Source organism: Manis javanica, chromosome 3 (assembly GCF_040802235.1).
Source record: "Manis javanica isolate MJ-LG chromosome 3, MJ_LKY, whole genome shotgun sequence".
NCBI classification, from domain to species: Eukaryota; Metazoa; Chordata; class Mammalia; order Pholidota; family Manidae; genus Manis; species Manis javanica.
The window spans coordinates 68,688,237-68,709,766 of NC_133158.1; the positions used below are offsets into that span (position 1 = coordinate 68,688,237).

Below are 21,530 nucleotides of genomic sequence, written 5' to 3' on the forward strand. Positions count from 1 at the left end.
ATTCAACTTATGTTCAACTCCCAAAGACATTAGTGTTTGGAGGAGAAATGCATGTTATATCCAAAAGAAAAGGGATACATGAGAGAGAGAAAAAGTTGAGCAAGGATTTCTGAACATTGACGGAGTTGTTCTGTCTACCATTTGGAGAGCATTTCATTCACAGGAAGCACTATTTCGCAGTTATTTCAGAGACCCTCTTAGGAAGGAAATGGTGAAACTGCCTCAGAGCAGTGGCATGAACCACTCCCTTCCTCCTTGTGTTTCGTGTTTGTTCGGTATCATTTCTAGACTCTAGCATCTCTCTGATGGCTGGATACATAACTGAAAACCTTAGTAATGATCTGACTTTGGCGATCAATTTAGGCAGCAGCCACAAAGCATATTAAATGAACAGAGGTCTATTCGACCTACGTGGCCAGTTTGACAAGAAAGGACAGCTGGAGGCCGTACCCCTGACAAGATGCATCTGGGCGATGGAATAGATGACACAGTATGTCCATTCTGTCTCCATCGTCTCCTGAAGGCCTTATGCCAGCATTTCCACGATAATCACAGAAGTCAACTGATGCCTTTAATGAAGCAAACTCTAGGCACCATATTCTAACTGGAAAAACCCCAAATCTACCACATGCCTGGTCTATTTATCACTTAGTGAGACCCCAAGAAATGAAGCATAGACAGGAAAGTAACGTGGTTTGGAGCTAAGTATAAGCTTCAACAGAACAATGTTGAAATTGTTCCCTGAAATCTTATGTATCATCTTCATTAAAAGACAGTTCAGTATCCAAAGACTCTCTCCTTCAGGATCTCTGTCAGTCAAGCTGCTTTTAAAATCCAGACAAAGGAAATCATGCAGAGCTGTTCTTAATGTACTTTTTATACATTTCTTTCCAAGAGCAAAAAGTTGTTTAACAAATGTGAGCTTAGTGTCTTTCATAATAGTTTTTCTGTTTGATTTGAAAATACGTTTTCTTTCTGGAATTGCTCTGGGGTGAAAGAACAAAAAATTAACACATTTAATTTTAATAAAATCTAAAAAGTAGCAAAGGTTAGCATCAGCTATCAAGCTGAATTTTATTGTTTCCCCTCTTGCAGGGAAATCCACATTTCCTTGGGGGTGGAGAAGGGAGGGCTACTTTTCTACCCTTTGTCTGACAGGCTAGATGTCAGGCAGAGAAGTCTCCCATTGTGATGGCTGTATGCCTTTTTTCGCTGACAGTAAAAAAAATATTTTCAGTGCCTTAGCCAAAAACCATATAGAACAAGGCCGAAACAATTAGAATCCAAAGTGAGAATCTTCTTCCTCAGCCAGCCGCTGGTGTGTGATATCTGCCCTGTTACTTCCATTTACACAGGACCCATATGGTGTTCAGGGAGGTGACTCCTGGCTCATGATGACTGTGCCCTGACAGGCATGATTGTATTGGTTTTCTGGCCTGGGATAAACAGTCCTCTTCACCTTCTATCCTTATGAAAACAAGCAATGTTTAATTAACAAAGGATGAAACAAATAAACATATATCTGCATATGGCCATATGAACAAGTAATGAAATAGTCTGTGTTCCTAATCTCACTACTACCATAGAGGCCCCATCCGGCAAGCCTAAAGACAAAGGAGAAGGCTGAGCCGTGTTCCTGAGGCCAGGGGGAGATCATGCTGGCCGGCTGTCATTATGTGTCATGTCACTGTATATCATGACATCATGTCATGTCATCGTGTATACACTGGTCTGTCCCTATGCAAGGACTTGGGGGGAATATAGATGATGCTGAGATACATAGCAGCATCCTCACCATTCAGGAAATTAGAACTTAACTGGGAGAACAGAGATTTACACATGGTGAAACAAGGGCTACTGTCTTCTCGGGTGTCCAGCCTCCCCCTACACCACCATTGCAAATCCTTGCCATGACATTTGTCATATTTACTCATCACTACTAAGCTGATGATGTCTTCTGGAGACCAGAAAATGGAGCTACTTATATCCTAAGCTAGGATTCCCTAAACCTTTATTCCCACCTACCCCTACCTCCCTACTAAATTTCAGATCAGTGGAAGTGTTGGGGCAGGTGGTGATGACAGGAATGTTTACGGGGAGGGCTTGGAGTCCAAAGTCTCTGACTGTAAGGCAGGAGGAGATATTATGTTCTTAATGCCTTCACCTCTTCCCCTGGCCCCTGAAAATTCCATTAGTCACAGTGATGGAGTACAGTGGCAGAAACAGGCCAGGAGATATACTAGGAAGATGCTGATCAGCAGGATGGTGTTCCTATTAAACTGGGACACATTACAAGCCTGGGAAAGGATTGCAGTTATCCCACTCCTCTTGTCACATTGAGAGGAATTTACCTAAGTGGAAACCTCTAAAATACTGCTACCTAAATAAAGATCTAAATCTGTTGAATTATCTAACACCTCCTCTTGAAGCTTTTAGAGGTCTCTTATCTCTTACTGCTTTAAAGTAGAGCAATTATTGAAAAAAAAATCCCTCAACTTTAGGAAAAGGGAAATCGTCAATTATTTTCCAGAGCTACAGACTCCCTTTAGTGGAATCCTTGCCACTCATTAGGGTTGAGGTGCCAAGGCACCCTTTCAGTGGCTACTGGGCATATCTGCTCTCTCGGGGTGTTATTCAGAGCTTGATTCATGGTTTTTATACCTAGGAAGTCTGTGGCCTGGAGTCATTAGATTTGACTAGTTCTCCTTTGGGACTCACCCAGACTCTAAGAGAAGAAAACTTGCAGATGCTCACAGAATATTAACTGCGCACAGCTGGTGTCCTGCAGATGCAAGACCCCGGCGGCAGCCCCTCTGTGACTGTTCGCATGCAGCAGGGGGCAGCAACAGCCTGCAGACCAGCACGGTCGCCCCGGAGAGGAAGGGGCCCCCACTGCTTTTCAATCCCGGTAATATTTCTAAAGGCCCTTTCAGCGTGGGGATAGGCATTCTCTGTACTTAAAAATAACTCTGCTATGGCAGTCATGAAAATCTCTTCTATTATCCTTCCCGCTCACCAAATCCCAATTGCACAGCGTTTCTGCTGCCTTAGATTGTACTCTGCTGCATAGAAAGAGAAAACAGAAGCAGTTTCACACACAAAAAGAAGCCTCAAACTTCTTGAACTTCAGAGGCAAATTCAATTATTTACAAAGAGAAGAATGGTCACACATTATTCCTAGGAGAGGTGAGCCATAACTGTGTGTTTTGGACCAATTTTTAAATGCTCAGTCTAAACACTTACCTTCAATGTGAAAGGGACATTTTCAGAAGTGGGAAGCTGAAAAGTAAAATGTACTTTTATGGTTTTCATAGAGGTGAACGCTAATATTACTGAAGTGTCTTGGATTTATTCCTTAACTATTATATATGGAAAAAATAAAAATGTGGAGCATTATATTTTTGCAGATATTTCTCTCTCGAAGGGCTTAGAAAATATATGTAATATTTCAGTTATTTAAAAAAATACTTATGGAGTACCAGCTCTTACGGGATTATTGAAGAGGCAAAGTTCTAGGTTATTTCAAAATACAAATGATAAAACACAGCCCATACTCATAAAGTGCTCGTAGTTTTGCAGGGAAAAACACCTACATACACCAAAAAGGTCAAGGAACATAAAACATGGAACTGAATAAGTAGCACAGGACTGTAGGAAAGGAGATTTCCTAGGGATCAAGTGAGCTAGGAGTATCTAAAGAACAGAATCTAACCTTGGCTTTATGTTAGAGAAGCTAGTCTGGTGGTAACCTTCCAGGCAGAGGAAACAGTAAAGAACCAACACTGGGAAGTGTTGAAGTTCAAGGCCGGTGTAGCCAGTCAGCTGTTGGCTGGCTTTATTGGAGGACTTAGGACCAAAGACATCCAAAGGGTGAGCTTAGATTATGCAAGGTTTTGAAATCTGGGGTGCAGAGTTTTGTCTTCATGTCAGAGAAAGTTACAGGTTTTTCAACAAAAGAGTAATTTATTTAAAGTAACATTTTAGAAGGACCAGTTAGGTGGACATGTGGAGTAGACTGAATACAAGAAGGGGAAAAGGGAAGCAGCAGACCTGTTAGGAGTCCCGTTTCTTTTGGACCTGAGCATGAGAGCCTGTGGATTGGCAGAGGTCATGGCAAGGGTGATGGCAGTGTGGACATCACAACGAAAGAGGAGGTAAGTCTTGGTGTCCAGTTGGACATTGAATCAAAATCTCTGAAGTTTCATACATCAGAATAAGGAGAAAAGAAAAATTGCGATAGAGCCAGACCCCTGCTGGAAGAGCCTCCCTACCCAATGAGCAATCACCGAGAGATCTCTGGGTCTGGAGGGGAAGGACGGTGTGATCCATGGCCATTCGGGCAGAGGTCCTGCCTTCATGAGAAACGAGTTCCTCCTTTTGGTTTTCACTCAAATGTTATGAGTTTTAATAATTCCCATCTAATGGAGAAGAAATTTCACAAGACTTTCTGCAGAGCAATCTGTTTTCTCACCATTACTGCACCATACTCAAGTCCATCCATTAAAGACTGATTTTAATTTATACATTTTTCCAGTGAAAATAGCAATATTTGCTCATTACCAGAGAATGTCTTAAAAGGATATCAAAGAAAATAAAAATTAGCTGGAATTTCACAGCCCAAAGATAAATAGTACTTACATTTTGTCTTTCTAGGTGTTTCCAAAATACAAATATGAAGAAGATTGATATTTACTGTTTTTACCATATGCATTCTATCTTGCTTTTTTCATTATACTGTAGACATATGTATGTGTTATAAAACAAAGATAAACTACTTTCTTTTAAAGTAGTTGCATGACAATTTTTGTTATGGATGTATGTAGGGAAAAACAATTTTTAACTAAGATAAATATAAAATTTCTACCTAATGTTTTAATTCCAGAAATAGAATTTAAAAATTCAATTGAATAATTATAGTTAGTAATCTTTGAATATTTATTTTCAGTGGTAAGTTGAAATAAGGAGATAGAGAGGAGAAAGCATGGTTTTGCCAAAGGTTTTGGAAACTAATGTTGAATCACTAATAATACTATTGACCTTTGCAGAAATGTATTTTAAATACATTTTAAAATTAATATTTCTAGGGTTAAATTACCATAGCCAGAATTAAAAGAAATATTTAAAATTCCACTTTCTACCTGGTTTCAAACACTGAAATTTACTTAAAACGTTTCTACTTTCAGTGGAGAAAAAAAGAACACCTTGAAAAATGGAAAAGTATTGCAGCTGATTTTAGAGCTTAAAAAAAGACAGTATGGAGCCCAGATCACATACTCTGACCCTTTTGAAGACTGCTACAAAAATATTCTTAATGACATTGTATTTTTACAACCATAGATTCACATCAAGATATGGTGTTTTTATATTTGATGAAAACAAAATAGGCTAGGTAAAGTGAAGCAAGGACTGGATCTGACCTTTTACCAGTGATCTCTCCCTGACCCCCGCCCCTGCCTCTTTTGTCAATAGTTTCCTTTTAAATGGAGTTCTGAATATGAGAGGGAGAGAGAGAGAGACTACTTCGGTATTTGTTGCTTTTGGTAATGGTGTGGCTCAATACAACCTCAATTTAGTAATATAATCATAAATAGATTGTGATTAATACCATTTCTGGGTAACAAGGAGCTAAACCAAATTCTTTCTTTGAACAAGGAAGGGGAGGGGAAATAAGTGGGATAGAAAGTTCTTGTTGCTGACCATCTTTTTAAAGAGTATTGTTTCACATTTCTGGCTCAATAAAAACCTTGTAATGAACATTATTTCACATTAATTTGTGATTGAGGATCTTACAGAGACCATGGACGTTGTTCTGAACTTCAGACCCCAGGGGGGATGGGGGCATGGACCATGAGAATACAGAGGATTGCTGTGAATAAAAATACCTTCCCCTCTTCTGGAAAAGAAGTGTCATTTGAAAGATTTGCCTCCTTTGTGGGAGAGTCAAAAACAGAGGCATAAACATGCTTGTATGCGATGGTCAGTTTTCTGCCAAGACTTACAGAATGTTGGAGCTAGAAGGAACTGCACTGATCATCCAGTATAAACAGAGTCTTTCATTTTACAGGTAGAGAAATTGAGGCTCCAGAGGTCAGAATTTGTTTTAAAGAATCTTGTACTACTGGTTACTGGTTACATGGAGTCTTATCTCACACTGCGAAACTATTCAGTTCAAACTATTCAACAGTTGAAAGCAACCATTCTTCAAAGTAAAGTGTAAATTGCCTCCAAGTCTACACAAGTAAGAAACAATCTAGAAATCATTTGATTTTTTTTTTGTTTCTGTGACATTTCTCTTTACTAACCTGCCCCTATATGTCATGGAAAAATCAATAGGGAGTGACTTATATATGTATGTATGTGTGCAGACATATACGTGTACACACACATATGTGTTTGAGAAGTTTCTGCTTGTGTGTTTGTTCACTTGCTTGCTTTTCAATTTAATTTCTTAGAGAAATTCTGACCAACTCTCTGGGTGAAACCAGACAGGCTGTTTTCGAAAGTACTGAATTAACCTCACCCTGGTGCTATATAACTCAGCATTCCATTTATTTTATTTTCACTCTTCTTTAGCTATTTATTATGTAATTTTCCCTTTCTGTTTTGCTCAGGGAAGTTACTATCGGTTTCCTGATTTATATCTCCAAACAATTCTGTGACCATACTTAGAGAACCATGGAACTTCAGAAGAACCAGTCCCCTATTTCATAAAGGAGGAATCTGGCACCCAAGGAGGGGAAGTGATGACCCTCAAGTCACTGAGTTACTCATACCAGAAATATTAATTCAAGGATTACTTTACCCTGGGCTCCTTTATTTCCCCTTTCAGAAACAAATTAATCACATCACAAAAGTTGCTATTTACATGACATGAGTAAAGGACACTAAACCAGGCTTATACTGTATGATAAGAAATGTGGGTGCTGGTTGTGACCTAGACTCACTTCACAGCAAGGTGACTCAACCCCACACGCCAGTTTCCCGGCACATGTAACTCAAATGTATGCTTCTGTGACCTAAAATGGTAAAGGCAATGTACCAGAGTGGTCACTTATGAAAGGTGCAAACCTCAAACACCAGCTCCTCTTTTCACACATACACATGCTTGAGAGAAACCCAAGGCCTCACCATCCTTGCCAGGCCCTGCATGACCTGCAGGCCCCTGGCTCCCTCTCCCCGCTAACCAGCCCCACATACCTTTATGCACACCTGGTGCTGCCCACTCCTTCCCTTCTGCCCCCCAGGCTATCCGTGTTCTTCACCCCAAGGGATCGTGTCATTTTCTTGCTTAGAGTACTCTGCAGTCTATTGCAAGTCTGGATTCTCCCAATCTGGAGTTATTGAAATGTCGCCTCCTCTTTGAGTCCTTTCCTGACCCTTGTAACTATCTAGGGAGGCCCTGCCCTGGGTCTCTATCACATTAACATCTGTATTTCCTTCAGGGTGCTTATGAACTATAAGTTAGTTTGTTTATTTTCTTGTGGGCATATTGCCACTTTCCGTTAGAAAGTAAGCTTTGGGAGGACAGACTTTGTGCATTAATCATCTCTCAGGCCTCCTTTTCAGTCCAGCTACTGTGGAGGCGAGCAGCTGCTCATGTGTACAACCTGAGAGCACCTCCCCTCAGAAGCCCAGATGCCTCACTTCTGGACCTGGGTGTTGCCAGGGCACAGACACAGTGCCTCATCCATTCTGACACATGAACACCACTCAACGTGCAAGAGTCAACACCAGTGGGGTGCGGGAGTTGGTGTGTAAATCCCTCCTCTTCTGATGTGCAGGGGATGATTCTAAGATGAGTTCTACAGGGCTCCCCAGAGGGCACCCAGAGGGACCCAGACACATCCGGCCATGGTGTGAGCTGCCGGGTAATAACGTGCTCCTGTTTAGCTTCCCCTCCTTCCCTGTTTTGCTCTTTTAAGTGTCCCATTCCTATTCTAGAGAATAATATCCCAGAGTAGCTGTTAGCAGGCCCTAATCTCACACTGTGCTTTTGTGGGGAAGGCATGCAAAGGCTGTCTCCTTATTCACTATTCCATTCCCCAGCCCCCAGGATGGCATTGGGTACATAATAGATACTATGTGAATATTTTTTGGTGAAATTCTCCTGATTAAGTAATACCATTTCCCTTCAATGGGTACAATATAGCATATTCATCTCACAACATCCACAAAATTGAAATAAGCTAGTCAAATATTCCTAAAAATAGGATATATCCATTGTTCTGATGAGCTTCTCAGCAAGTATTGGGCCACAACAGCATGTCAGGCACTAGGATTGATCTTCAGAGACAAATTAAGAACACCTCCTTCCCTCGGATGTCATCTCAGTATTTGCAAGGAGAGGGGATAACCAGAGTATGAGCGGCTCTAGGACTCCTGTTGGATCCACCACTATATTTTGACCTTTAGGTCTACTTTAAAGTTTTGAAAAATAAGGAAATTAGCAGCTCTTAGTACCTTGATATAGTAAACAGAAACTTAGAGACATGTTCATGGCTGACTGGCCAAATGCTCAAATCAACTGTAGAAAATAAAGAAATCCTTATTACGTGAGACATGGAATTCAATAGCAGTACCTAAGATAGATTTAAGGGTAACAAACTTACCTCTACTACAGACAATTCTTTTCTCTGAGAGCCAGAGAGCTGAAGGGCACAAGGCAGTAACTGTGGGGAAATGAATATGACAAAATCTAAGGCTCTTACGTTGAAGCACATAACATGAAACAGTATCAAAAAAGCCTCAGTGCCACTTGTGCCATCACTAGCAGCTTAGTATTCACTGAAGCTACTGCTCTCCGGGAGCTGCCTCACTGCAGTTGGTGAGCCAATCTCATCCCAGCAGAAAACAAGGCACATTTAAAGTGATAGCTGAGGAGAGCTTAACACGGGATTTTTAAAAATAAAGGTATGGTAGGGTTGGGAAAACAAGTGGCATAGTTCTCAGGGCTAACAATAGTGAGAAGCTATTTCCTTCCCAGGACTGAGGGGAAATGGGAAAGGGTCGCCAGAGAGAGTAGCCATAGGGAGAGGGCTTCCTGACTGAACCTGTGACCTGCAGCATGTAAATACAGGTGAGCCCTGGCAACCCTTCAGAGGGGGGGCTGGGGACACAAATATCTCTACTTCACTCTCCTTCCTTACTAGGAAAGGAGGTTGAGATATTTATGTGCACCCGTTTGTGAACCAGAGGTCATGGAAGCTCATTTATACAGTCCACACAGCTTAGCCTGCAGGGACAATGAACATGATGGATCCCGAGGGACAAGCAAATACCACCCAGAATGCCAGCTGTGTGGTCTTCTGCTGTCATATCAGGAGGGGCTGCAGGCTCTCTTTGCTGGTCCACCTGTACCACGCAGGGCTCACTGTTGAGTGCCCAGCCTACTGGTGAGGATGCACCTCAGAAGCCACCAGTGTACAGCAGGGTGATTGAGAGCTAGCTGAAGATCCTATTCCTCCTCCAAGAAGGACTTTAAAAGATGCCCCTGTTTCAATCATGGGCAATATGAGGTTTGCCCTGTTATGGGAAAGAGATCCCGCTATTGGCAATGCCTGCAAGAGGCTCTCAGAACTCATGAAAGAAAACAGTTGAAATCAGGAGTGTGTCATTATGTTCTGCATAGACAGTGACATTCTTTGAGACTCTAACCATGGGGAATAGCATCTAGTTCTTGCTTTTAAAGACAGGCTAAGGATCAGCACCCTTGGGCTGCATCACTTCTGTCACTTCCTTGCATGTTAAAAGAATTCCCTGGTGAGACCAAGTGTCACCATTTAATAGGCCTCCTTTTCTCTGCAGGTCTCAACAGGCAGGACCAAGTTTCCCCTGACAAGTAAAGAGCAAACACAGGCATCAACTTGAAACCCTTATTTAGGAAAACCCTTGCACTTTTTTCCCAGCTAACTCTTTACCTTTATAATGTGGAAATGAAGCCTGATGTACAACATGAAAGGCCAGGAAAACACTCCCATGAACTATGAGGAGGGGAAATGAATACTTGAGAATAAGCAAACCAGAAATTTACTGCTTTTCAAGTAGGTATCAGGAGCCAGCCCACAGACTATGCACTAAGCATCTTTTTCATAATATCTATCAAGACATTCTACACAGCTGTGGATGGCTAATGGGCGTGTCCTCACGGTCCTGGGTCCAAGTGTGTTGTTATCGTCTGCACTAGATCCACTGGACAGAGACGCTGGAGACCACGGGTTTTAAAATATAATTTCATGTAGGGATTAAATGTTGTAACATGTATTAGTTTTCCAGGGCTGCTGTAGCAAATTACCATAAACTCAGTGGCTAAAAACAACAATTTATTCTCTCACAGTTCTAGCGACAGGAGGCCCAAAATCAAGGTGTCAGCATATGCCCTCTCTCTCTGACGGCTCTAGGGGACAATGACGGCTCTAGGGGACAATGTGCTCAGTGGGAATTTCAGCTTCTGGGGCTGCATCAGTAGTTGAGCCTCTGCTTCAGTCTTTGCATGGCCTGCTGCTTTCCTGTGCCATGTGCTCTTCTGTTTCTGACATGGAGATTAGTCATTGGATTTAGGGCCCACTCTGTTAATTTAGGATGGTCTTTTCTAGAGATCTTTAACTTAATTACATCTGTTGAGACTCTTTTTTCAAATGAGGTACCCTTTACAGGTACTGAGGGTTAGGACCTGTACCTCTCTTTTTAGTGCTACCATTCAAACCGTTAAAGGTATCAAAGAGCAAAGTCATCTCAGAAAACTCAGCCACCAGCACTAAGCAAATGGGTGTCTTGTAGAAGACACTGTGGTGTGCTGGCCACTCCCCCATTCAGGACTGAAGCACTCATTCCCTGCTGCTGGGAGTGATGCCTACTAATGGCTCATAGCAGAGTCATTCTTCAGGAATTTTCTTCAGCTGAAGAGATTCTCCTCTGCCAAATTTCTGCTTCCTTCCTGGTAACAGTGCAATTTTATGAGAGGATATGAGGGGGAAGTACAACGGCCTGGTCCCTGGCCTCAATTCTGGACAACTCTGAAGGATCATGCCAGCTCAGGGGCTCCCCTGAGGGCTGGGCTGGGCCTCTGCTGCAGCTTTTTCACAAGCTCACTTTTCCTTATGCTCCATCTTGCTTCCCTCTCTCCCTTGTAGGTGTTGTTTTCATGAGCAGGCTCCAGTAAACCTCCTGTAGGCAGATCTCACCACAGTGTCTGCTTTGCAGGGACCCTGACCTAGGACACACCCTGACATGAGATAAAGCACAGATATTCTAAGCAGCTCAGAGGACGTCATGCTCTCAGTGGGGCCAGGAGAGTCATTTGGACGATCAAAACAGAGCTTGCATGAATGAAGCCCTTACCTTCCCTTGTTTGGATCTCTTCTGTACTCTCATCCTTGCAATTAGAAACATGAGGTTAAGAAGCTAACACACAAAGGGAAGAGTTTTAAAAATAGAAGTAATATTTTTCAAAAATCAGATGGAAGCCTAAGCAGATGGTTAGCAGGTATTGGGTATTACCTGCTAGTAAGATAAATTAAATCTAAATCTTATCATAGTAAAAAATATTAGAGAATGTATTTTAAGCAGAAAATGAAGGCAAAAGCTCCTGAATATTGAGAACAGAGAATAAGATAAAAAAAAGAAAATGAGTGACAAGTCAAGAATTGGTTTGAGTACCTAACAATTTTGGGATGGAACAAGTTTCCCAGTGTCGGGTGCTCTGTGTTGTGACAGTGGAGACCTGCAGGGTAGGTCTCCACTGTGGGGGGGAGATTAAGTAGCCTCCAGCCTGGCCTCTAGAAATTTCTGGTCTATACTCCCAGTGCAAGTATTTGGCAAACATATCACTTTTGCCAAATAATCCCTTTCCACTAGGGATTGTTTTGCCATGTTAGAATCTGAAACCATGTATGAAAATCACACCTACACCTGTACAAGATATAAAGAAAAGTACCTGTATTAATTTGGAGCAATTGAGGGTACAATCTGAGCTCTATGGTTAGACCTGCTTCAGTCTTGGCTTTAGACTTCCTAGCATTGTCAGCTGAAACAAGATGCTTACCTCTCAAGCTGTTGTGTCCTATTACCTGTGAAATAGGGTGGGTGTGAAGAGTAATGACACGTAAAGCCCCCGGCATTAAACCCATCACAAAACTAAGTATTTATTGACACAAAATGCATAGCATTTCTTAAATTGTTTTGTAATGATAAGAAGAATGTTTTGACAAAATGCCAGTTTTCATTTATTGCCTAATTCTTTCCTTGAGGAAAACAATGTGAATTTATTTTTCTCTACTTGTGTCAACTGCAGATCCAAAGATCTGGAGAAAAGTGATCTGGGTTCTGGTTAGTACCACCCATCATTAACAAATGTTTCCGTCTGTTTTGAATATCTAACACAGGGATGTACAGAGCAAAAAGTGATCAAAGAGAGTGATTTTCAGATGAAGGTTTTAGATCAGAGCATGAGCAGTTCAGAAAATCACATTTTGCCTTAAAAGAAGCATAGGGAAAAGGAGAAAAGCGAGAGGGAACATTGCAATGTTATCTTTTAAGCAATGTTGTGTATAGAGTATGGTTAGGAATTTACGGTTTGGATTAAAACAAACTTTAGTTCAAAATCTAGGATTCACTAGCTATCAGACGGCTCTGGGCAAGTAACTTAACTTCTTTGAGCCTTATCTTACTTTTCTTATGTATAAAATGACGATAATGACAATACTTGTGCTCCAAGGTTGATGAGAGAATTCAGTGAGACTGCATATGTGAAACACGTGGTACAGAGTCTGGCCAGGCCAATAGCACAGCTAATAAAGCCACAGCAATGGTAATTAAAATAAGGCTTAAAGGAAGGGAATCAAGACAAGGAAGATATTCTAGATACTGCTCTTTCTCAAGTCAGTGATGTTGGACAGACAGGTCATCCAACTTTTCTGGGCTTGAGTTTCCTCACTAGTAAAATAGTAAACTGCTAGGGATTACAGAAATGAAAATGACCTTCTAGCTCATTGATTCAAGGTGAATGTAATGGTCATCATAAATGGCTTTTTAGATATCTCAACATTACAGTAGTCTCCTTGGCCTCCATTAAGTGATAAAGCATAAGATATCCATGAAATATACAGAAGATGATAGACCATACAAAACACAGAAAATTACAATAAATTATATGGATGAATATCTTAGTTCTGGCAGATGCTGCCTGCAATCCCTTAATGCTTTGTCCCCCTGGCTAAGAAGGTTCTTTCTCTGATCCTTAAAAATCAATGCTATAGTAAATTAATCATAGCCTGCTGTAGTGATTGGATTAATGGGAAGATTTTACTAGGGTTTACATAAAAACCCAAAGCAAACAGCTCCCCAATATACAGATGTACTGTTTAAGGCATAGAGACACTAGGAAAGACAGTTAAAATCGAATTAATAAATTTACCTACTTAAAAAAAACCCACAACCTACTAAACTGAAAGAAGCTGTGATCTCAGATTCTCTATCCTTTTTCCTCCTTAGAAACTCTGCTCAATTCAAATTTAAGTTTTATTAAAACCATAGATTCCAGGGAAGTCACAGGCAAGTTAGCCAATGCACCTACCCAGTCTCTCCTGGAGTGGTGGTGTTCTGTACTATTGCAGGGGAGTGTGCAGCAGAGGAAGGCTGTTAACACTGTAATAGAAAAAGAGTTAAGAAACTCAGTCCCTATGAATTTACATGGTTCAAAATGTTTGGCATAATGGTTCAAGGAATGATGAATCAATATGTACTCAGAAGTGGCCATAATGTTCTGATTTATAAGGTTTCACTTTCCCTGCAAAGGAGGTGACAAAACGGGAATACAGCAAAATAAATCTATTCTTATTAGATTGGGGCCACAATCTCATATTGGGTTTAGATATTGGATTTCTCGATAGCTTCCTGTACTGTCCACTTATTGCTTTCAAGGGAGCCAGCAATGGCCTGGGATAACTGTGTCTGGGAGGTGAGACATCTTAAATGAATGACACAATTTCCCCGGGCTTGGCTGCCAGTGGAGTTCCCTAAGCAAGTTAGTGTTCCTGTGCCAGTGATGTCTGGGGCCTCAGCAGAGACCCGACAGGAATAATCCTTGCCTAGAATAATGATTCCATAAAAGAAAGTGGGAACACAAAGATGAATAATCTCACTGATGATATTTACTCAGGCTCAGCACTGTCTGAGTGAGGAACTTTGTTCTATTGGCTGAGAAAGACACAAATGTTCTTTCTGCAGTGATTTCCTTTCCTTGTAGTTTGTTACCAAGAACACTTGCCCCCGACATTTCTCTTATGCCAAATGATGGGATATTCCTCTGCCACATCAAATGTGACATATGCCCCCAAATCCACATGTTGTAGAATTGGTCCTTTAATATTTTCTGACAAACTTGATCTGTCTGGCTTAAGCCCTTTATGTGACAAGACAATAAAGTCCTCTCTTCTCTTTGAGTTATACTTGAGCCTTGGTCTGACTTTTCTTCTTATATGTGTGAGTTTGATAATAGGTCCTGGAGTTTGCTGATAGGTCAAAGACCAAGAATATTATCCATTAATTCAAAGAAAAAAGATACCATCTGACACAAGCACTGAGAAAAGAGACAAATCATAGCAAAACCTGGGAATTAATAATGCTTTTTTAAAACTGAAGTGCCTGGGCTAGAAGGTGTGGGTGGATGGGTGGGTGGGGAGACTTGAGGGGGCATCAACTCCAGTAGCTACATCCAGGACTGCTGGGACCCCTGGTACAGCAGGTGACTGATCTCTGTGCAGCAGCATCTGGCAGAAGTTCAAGGTCGTCCCCATCATCCCTGCTGCACCGGGACTCCAGTGCTGTCTTAGCAACACACCCATGAACTGACGGGGTTGAGGGTTCACCTGCTGGAGTGGAACATCGGCTCTGTCCTATCCTGACTCCCCTTGCTCAGAGGGTGGGTCTCCTGCGAAACCAGCTCTGGGTTCCACAGCAGGTACAGGGCAGTGCTCCTCTGTTGCCTCCACCCCGCCTCCCTGCCCCCCCCACTTCTGTGGCCAGCCTTCCTCCATCCTCTTTGTAGGCCATTCATCCTCCATTCCATAACATGAATTTTCCTAAAGTTGTGTTTTGTTTCTTCTTTTCTTCTCCATCTTCCCTGCTCTGTTTCCCATTTGTGTGAGTTCAGGTGGGCGGTGGTAGAGTAACAGTGTGCACAAAGGCTGAACTCCAAACTTGGGGGGCAGAGAGTAAATTATTCTTTTGAGAAAAAGAGGAGAGTTAGAGATAGCAGGAGGGGGAAGTGGTTAAGTATTTTTAAGACAGGATTTTTTGGTAGTACAGCATGGATTTTAGGCTAAGCAGAAAATGAAGAGGAAGAGACTTAAAACAGAGGGAAAAATTTACAGGCGAATGTCTGGGAGATGCTTAAGAGGGCAGAGACCCAGAGCACGGATGGAGGATCCGACTGCAAAGCACAAGGGAAGTGTTTCTGCATTGACAGGGGGGATAAGAAACATCACGGTAAATTTAGAATGTGGAGAGTATGACAGATAAAGATTTGAATCTGAGCCCTCCACTCTTGTCTGTAAAATGAAAAGCTGGTGGGTTATTTGCTGAAAGTTGGTGAGAGGAACCCTGAGGAAAGTAGAGCAGAGAGTTTTGGACTGTAGACTGGGAAGAGGGTGATAGGAGAGCAAAATAAATCAAGAAAAGGATTCAGAGAAGAGGGGAGACTATGGGTGGACATGATGGGTTGACTTTGGACTGAAATCAACAACAGCTGGTGTCGGAGAGCAGGAGAGGAGAAGGTGTGGCAGGAGGTTGCAGCCTGGCCGGGTGGTGACGTCTGGAGGTTGAGAGGCCCGGGTGCAAAGGCAAGAAAGAAAGTGTGATGACCATGGGGAATATAGGAAGAAATGGAAACTGAAAAGGTGGCTGAAGGGCGGGGAGAATGGGAGTGCTGGAGAGAACAGAGGTGAGGAACAGGAAGGTCAGCTTTCCCTCAGTGCTTCTTGTATTGTTCTCTGTTCCCACTGGTTGATGGTTGTGGTCCCAGTTAAACTAATAGATTGAAAGTAAACAAGAATTTGTGTGAATAATATCCATTAAAAAATTTAGCTACTCCTTATCCCAACAGCTCATTGTTGTAGCAGCTAACACCTGGATATACATGGGAAAATGGACTTTGTTAGAGGGATACTATGTGCTTAGCTTTCCTGAGTAGGGTGAGGAGAATAGGGCAGTGCCTGTAGCCTAAGATCCTGAAACAGAGGACCAGGGAGTGAGGGTGATCCTTAGAGGAAGCAGAATACCAAATAATAACCTTTGCCTGTACTATCGCTGCCTTGTGTCTTATGGGCATCTGGACTGTTCTGGCATTGAGGAAAAGAAATAGTTGTGAAATTCTATCTAACCTCTGACCCAGGGTCATACTCAATTAGGAGCCAAAAACTGGGATTCTGTGGAGACATGGAGGGAAATGGCCTGATTAGATCAAGAAGTTTTCCACATCCAACTACAAATGGTGCCAGGCCTCAGGGGTCTCTTTGTCTCTGGGCAGCTGCCAAGTTTCATCCCAGGGGGCCTTTATTTTTGTTCAAGAGACCAAAAAATCAATCACTTAATTCTTGATGAGGTTAAGGTAGAAGATTAGAGTGGATTAGAGTCAATTATAAACACAGTCCTTTCTGCCCTGCTTCCTGGGGACCAAGAGAAGCTTGTCACAGTGCTCATTAAAGCAATTACTCTCACAGGACCATAATATTGTATCCACTTTACCTATTGGTCATACTTGAAACCAAATTGGTCTATATGGAAACCAAACCAAAGAAACTGAGAGAACTAAATAGGAAATAAAATACCTGAAAAATCTCACCACCCCAGACTGGAAGGACTGTGCTTACGACCAAGATAGAGAGATTAGATGTAGGTTGATAGATAGACATAGAGAAACGTTTACCTTAGATCAGCACTGGTGAGGATGTTAGCTTCTGGAATTGACCAACTAGATATTAATATTAGAACACTTCTCAGCTAGAAGAAATGGAAATGGTGGTAGTAGTGGTGGGAAATGAGAGGAAAAGGAACACTAAGGAAATAACAGAATGTCGGGGGGCAAGGCGACAGCTAAGTGGAATCCTCTAACCGCACCCCCTCCACATCACATGAATGCTCAGCTGGCCCCTCTGCCAGAGTAGCTTCCACATGAGGCATTTCTGTTACTCAGAAGAATGGTGAAGAGGTTCTTGGATGTGTTGTTTACACATTTGCCGGGTGCCAAGAGTGAACCGGGATTTGACAAACAAAGGTCCCTCCTGGGTAGCCTCAGAGTCATGGTATTCCCTCATCTGTTATGAATGTTAATTGAGACAGTAATATCTTCATGTATTTCTTTTTAATATTTCAGATCTTTATAATGATGCCTCATTTTTTAAGAATGTTTCATAAAATGGGAGAGAATTATGGTTGAAATTAATGCGGTCTCAAAATCAGTATTTTAATCACACTGAAAGGCTGAAATTGTGAAGCTGTGACTCCCTATGCTACTTCAGTCCAATGTCCTAGCAATGCTTTTAAGTTTTTATTAGCATGTATGGTATTAATTCCTTCCTCTGTGAGAACAATAGGCTCAGTATGTTTGCCCTGGGATTTTAAACTGGGAAATTTTGCTGGCATTTACATGATTAAAAACACACATTAAATTTGCCATAATACTTAGCAATGCCTTATTTTTATTTTTCCTTTTTCAAAAAGAAGTTAGAGTGGAGAGAGAGATTAATTTGGTAACTCAGTCAGAGACTGAATTGCTAAAGTAAACCTTACGATGGACATTGAAGAAAAACAAGAAACGAACGGCAAATAAAAGCAGTGCTTTCCCGTGTTGTTATCCATCGGCATTCTCCACCGAAGTGGGCCAGCCAGGGCATTGAAAGGGAGGAGCCTCTTCTACCTGCAGGATTGTATCAGACTTGGAGCTACCAATAGCACTAGATTCAGAATCACAAAACCTGAACTTGAGCCCTAGTTCTGTCATTTACTTGCTTTGTGAAGTTAGGCAAGTTATTTTACCCTCTGAGTCTGCTTTCTTATCTGCAATAAGAATTTTTCAGGGTCTTCTAACTTAAACAGAATTTTTCCTGGAATTTTAGGAGGATTATATAAACTCACAAAAGAAGAAGCCACTGAATAATTATTAGGCATTTTTCTTCTTTCCAATTTTAATTAATAAAGGATGTCTTTGAAAATGTGTTGCTGGGAATCACATTTCTTACTATTTAGAGCATTAGGTAGAAAATACCTGGGTAATCATCTGATAACAATTTTCAAAGCACTATGAATCATACCCTACCCCATTGCAAAGGGGTCTGACCTTGACATTCTTCTAGCTCAATTTCTCATCTTATAGACAAGGAAATTGATCCAGAGACGGTAAAGGAGTCACCCGAGGGTCACACAGGTACGCAGTAGCACAAGCAGGATTTGAAGCCTCTCGTTGAGCTCCTGCCATCGCCGTGTTGATACTACTGCAGCTGGGCAAAAGAAATGCCAGGGCACACGGAGCCCATGAGGTCTGAAGATTCAGGTACTTGCAAATTTTCAGGCAGCTCACTGGTCTGAGCAAGCAGCTGAACCTGGCATGTACTCAAATCAAAAAGAAAAAGGAGCACTCAACCTAACCAGCAAATAAGTACTTCCAGGAATTACGGAGTGGCTGAAACTAACCTTGAAGCTGGCCTATTACTGCCCTTATAAAATTATCCCTACAGCCCACTGTGGTCTAATTGTGCCCTAAATAGCTCTACATGATGGTGGCAACTGAGAGTCTAGACATGACAGATGAGATCAAAATAGACTTGAGGGGCTTGCAAGCTTAACATATACCGTCTTTCCTCCAGGCATCTCACTTTTAGATTAGGCTCATAGCCGAGTCTTTAAAAGCAGATGATACCAGGTGGGCGCACTTCAGGGATACTCACCAGTCTCACTGATGGGCTGTGTGGGATTTTGGTTGAGGCCATTTGGGGAGAACCTTTAGGGCAATGGTATTCCAAGGCCAGTGGGAAGGCGAGTGCTGGACTGGCTGACTGTACCACTATGGAATCATCTGGAGAGACAGCTTTAAGAACTAGAGACCCTCAGGCCACTCCCCTGGAGATCCTCCTTCAGTTAGGCTGTGGTGGTGCTTGGGTATCTCGATTTTTCAGAAGTACTTCAAATGCTTTTATAGGCAACCATTACACTAACTTGGGGTGGAGGCATTTGTGGGGAGCCCTGGCGGTAGGGCACTGGTACCCACCATCCTCTCTACCCACAGCTGACCTGCCTCTTCCTCTGCCTTTCCATCCTCTTCCCTTCTTCAACCAAGATCACAGCTTTGTAAAAATGGCAGGTATGAGGGCTTGCAAGCCAAGCGCCTCCCCTCATGACACAGATGGGGTGACATGCAAGATGATGGCGAAGTGTCCTTGCCTCACTCTGCTCTCCCATCAGTTACTCCTACCTCCACAGTCAAACTGAACTGCCCATCTACCAGAATCAGGGCATACATCTGCAGTGCACCTTTACTCAGTATTGCACTCCACTTTGTGGGAGTATCTATCTGTTTCCTTAGCAGGCCAGGTATTCCTTGAGGTGAGAATGGAGACAACGTGTATAGTTTAGTGACCTCTGTGCCTAGTTCCGGGCCTGGCACATAGTAGGGACACAACAAACAATAAAAAATGAAACACAATAAACAATGAAAATATCAATTAAATGCAACCTCCTTGCTCTCAGGAGTTGGCATGCTCTACACTTTGGCTTTAGAAAAAAAGGATGTTGGCATATTTGTGGAAAACCATGTGTCAGAGAATTCTGTGACTGTTTTTCCAAGGAACTGGTAGATTCAATCCTTGTCTCACTTTCCACAAGACAAATCCTAGGCTGATGAGTGATACAGACACCACAGTGTCACTTCAGGAGATGAACCACATGGCCCCTGGGCTTTACCCATGGCTTCCATGATTCTCAGGGTGATTCAGCCAGTGGCTGTGAACCAAACACGGATGCTGATCTGGGAAGCACAATGAAGTTAAAAGCTGGTGAGCCCACAAGTCAACAGTAAATCAGCCCTTAAATCAACTGGGATACTTTGGGAAGTGTGTAGTCTTCTGAAGTGGATTCATCTTCAGCTGCTCTGAATTAATTTTGGGATTTACAAAATTGGAGTATAGGAATGAGAAAAGGGTGAAAGTTTCAGCTTACACTGGCACCCAGAGAACTCAAGTGCATGAGCAAGAGTTACAGTATACCATGATCCAAGAGACAATTCTGCTTTTTACTGAAAATGAAGATACTGGGGGCCCCAGTTGAGCCTAAACTCTGTTACTTGTTTGGCTGTGGCTTCAGCAAGGCTGCACAACTCTGGCCAGGAGTGAATCTACCAGAAGGTTATGGGACCAAGAGTGCTCTTGGTGAGAATTCATCTCAGGGGAGGAAAGAGTCAGGCTTGGTTTTATAGTGAAGCCTCAGCCTCAAGAGGCAGCAGGAATCTCTACACATCCTGGTGTCTCTCCATCACATTTGTCTCCTGATTTAGTCCTTACGAACTCTTATATTAGTCTATGGAAGGGAGAGGAATAGGGTGGGGGTAAGGTGATGTGCAGTATATATATGCAATGGGAATAACTGCATAGTGTGCATGAAGCTGCACCTAGTCGAAGCTGAAATTTAAGACTTCACTTTTTTATCTTTCGAACACCATGTGAGTAGAGGAACTTAGTCCACAGCTACTTGAATGAAAACCTGTCGTCTCCAGATTCTTGAGTATCCCCAGATGCCTGAAAGTCTTTCATTCTTGCATCCAAATGGAATTCTCCTATCGACATTGTCTTGTCCTTACCATCCTGGACCATCAACTTCCCCCTTCCTCTGCACAGAGCACACAACACGCCTGTGGCATGGACTATTCCTCTGTCATATGTTTCCCGACCCCCAACCTGGGGATGCAGTTCTTTTCCTTGTTTGCTTTTCTCAAACAATCCACTGTTTGTCCTTGATCTTTTCAGAGAAGAGAGAGGCAAAGAAGCTGTGAACATCTATATGTTAATTTTATATCATCACACCTGTTTCAAACTCTGTAGAGCTTGAGCCCTTTTTTGATATCCCACTAAAGGGAAGAACATAAGGTACAAGGAAGGGATTTTATGATTTTCCCCAGAGCCCTGTACAGCTTTGGCCAAGGTTCCTTGAGGGTTCATATGCAAGGGTGGCCCCAATGCAGTGACGGCAGCCAGGGCAAGTGGAGGTGTGCACTGAGACAACAGTGGCACATTGTCCACAGCACCTGACAGCACTCTAAGAGAAGTGGTACCAGGGAGAGGCAGGGGCCATGCCCAGTGGGAGCATGAGGGCCCTCTGGAGGTGATGGTGATACCCGTGAGAGCAGCACTGCCCTGAAAGAAAGAATCACCGTGGGTTCTGTTGGCTGATGCAGGGCAGCTTCACATGGGTCCACATGCACTTGGCAGCAGACATCACTAAGTGAGTCTCGAGCAGAAGAATAAGAAAAGGATGCATGCCTTCTGGTC

General features: G+C 42.4%; 1 long non-coding RNA gene across 1 annotated transcript in view; it reads left to right on the forward strand.

Moving 5' to 3' along the window:
* Positions 1-3,742: 3,742 nt before the first annotated feature.
* LOC118972313 (uncharacterized) overlaps positions 3,743-21,530 on the forward strand; it is a 47,360-nt gene continuing 29,572 nt past the window's right edge. The window contains exon 1 of the long non-coding RNA XR_005061220.2: positions 3,743-4,154. This is a non-coding gene — a long non-coding RNA (uncharacterized lncRNA). The remainder of the gene's footprint in view (positions 4,155-21,530) is intronic.